Consider the following 2,076-nt stretch of genomic DNA (forward strand, 5'->3'; position numbering starts at 1 on the left):
CTTGCATGAGTGTTTCCACTTTATATGTTTGTCTCAAATTCAATTTTTGTTTAACTATTTGAGCTTCTTTTTTTTCATTATGTAATAGATTTTGAGGAAGGTAATTCAGAATTTTAGCTATTACAATATGGTCTGTTCTATCTTTGATTCTAAAATGAGGCAATACTTTAAAGACCTATATGAATTATAAACTGATAGAAAATACACAGATAGCAATACAGAGGTGTCCATAAATATAAAGAATAGAGAAAACTGCATAAGTGAATGAAGGAAAAAATATTTTGAAATGAAATAGCCACAAAATAGAGGCATAGAAAATAGAAACATGATTTGGATACTTATCTTAGTTCTCCACTCCATTGTGTCTCACAAATTTAGGACAGGAAAGCTCCTAAACCTGAGAATGTAAAAAGAAAGTCCTAAAAATTGCATTCACAATCTTTTCAAATATAAGTAGAAGGAGCTGTACACACATAGTGCATTTCAAAGTAGAAATTATGACACAGTTAAAAGTGCTAACCAGAGGAAAAGAGAACTTCTTAAAATCAAAAGCTAATTATTCAGTATCTAAGTTTACGTGCAGTAATATAGCTTGCTAGGATTTTTCAAGTTAATTAAAAAGACATGTTTAAGTGTTCTCACTTAAATTAGCTAATAATTTTAGCAAATTAAACAACTCAGCAAATTAGCTAATAATTTATGTATTTTTATGTTAACCCCCAAATAACATCTTGTTGGAATATATCCAATTGTAACTCAGTTCAGGTATAATTGTTAAGTCATTACTCAGTAGAAAGGAGGAAAAAGTAACTTAAAAAAAAATCCCACTAAGCCATCTTACCTAACCAATTACTTGTAAACTACCAATGCCACTCATGACAATTGAACATATATCAGAATATTTCCAGAATTAAAAGCAGTTGGATCTTAAGAATTTACACTTCCTTCTGATATGAATTTTACAAAGTAAACAAATATAGCCTGGCGATTTCCAGATAAAGGTTCCTGAATAAACACTTGCATTATTTTTACTTCCTCCTAAAACTTGATTAAAACTTCAACAAAATTCTCTTAAGCTTTTTGAGGAAGACACAGATCCAGGGGAACCCTGGGAGCCCAGCCCCTCTCCTGACTCACCGTTGTGCTGTTCACTCTTGCTGAGGAGATACAAGTCAGTCAGGAAACCATGCTGTAACCGTGGCTTTTAAAGACACTGGGAAGACACTCGTGGAACCAGAGGTGGCAATACACCGAATTAGAATTACTCTAACCAGCGCCAGTGTAAAATCATTGGAGAAGGTATATGCTGACCTGATCAGAGGCACAAAGGAGAAGAATTTCAAAGCAAAAGGACCAGTTCAGATGCTTACCAAGACTCTGAATCACTACAAGAAAACATCTTGGTGGTGAAGGTTCTAAGACTTGGGATCGTTTTCAGATGAGGCTCCACAAGCGACTCACTGATTAGCACAGTCCTTCTGAGATTGTTAAACAGATTACATCCATCAGTATGGAGCCATAAGTCAAGGATGAAGTGACCATTGCAGATGTTTAAATCAACTTTTTTAATAAATTGATTATCAGCTGTTAAAAAAAAAACATTTCAATGAAAGTCTATTAAGATATAAACCCACTAATAAAGAAAGGGGGGGTAATCAGAAGGGGGAATGAAACATGAGAGACTATGGACTATGAGAAGCAAACTGAAGACTTCAGAGGGGAGGAGGGTGGGGGAATGGGATAGACTGGTGATGGGTAGTAAGGAGGGCACGTATTGCATGGTGCACTGGGTGTTATACGCAACTAATGAANAAACCACACTGAGATACCACCTTACGCCAGTTAGAATGGCAAAGATAGACAAGGCAAGAAACAACAATTGTTGGAGAGGATGTGGAGAAAGGGGATCCCTCCTACATTGTTGGTGGGAATGCAAGTTGGTACAGCCACTCTGGAAAACAGTGTGGAGGTCCCTTAAAAAGTTAAAAATTGAACTACCCTATGACCCAGCCATTGCACTACTGGGTGTTTACCCCAAAGATACAGACGTAGTAAAGAGAAGGGCCATAAAAAGGT

The 2,076-nt window shown here is 36.2% G+C and overlaps 1 pseudogene; it reads left to right on the forward strand.

Moving 5' to 3' along the window:
• The window catches only part of LOC109491154, a 22,898-nt pseudogene extending 21,343 nt beyond the window's left edge, over nucleotides 1-1,555 (forward strand).
• The last annotated feature ends 521 nt before the right edge of the window (nucleotides 1,556-2,076 follow it).

Source organism: Ailuropoda melanoleuca, chromosome 19, assembly GCF_002007445.2.
Source record: "Ailuropoda melanoleuca isolate Jingjing chromosome 19, ASM200744v2, whole genome shotgun sequence".
Lineage (NCBI taxonomy): Eukaryota > Metazoa > Chordata > Mammalia > Carnivora > Ursidae > Ailuropoda > Ailuropoda melanoleuca.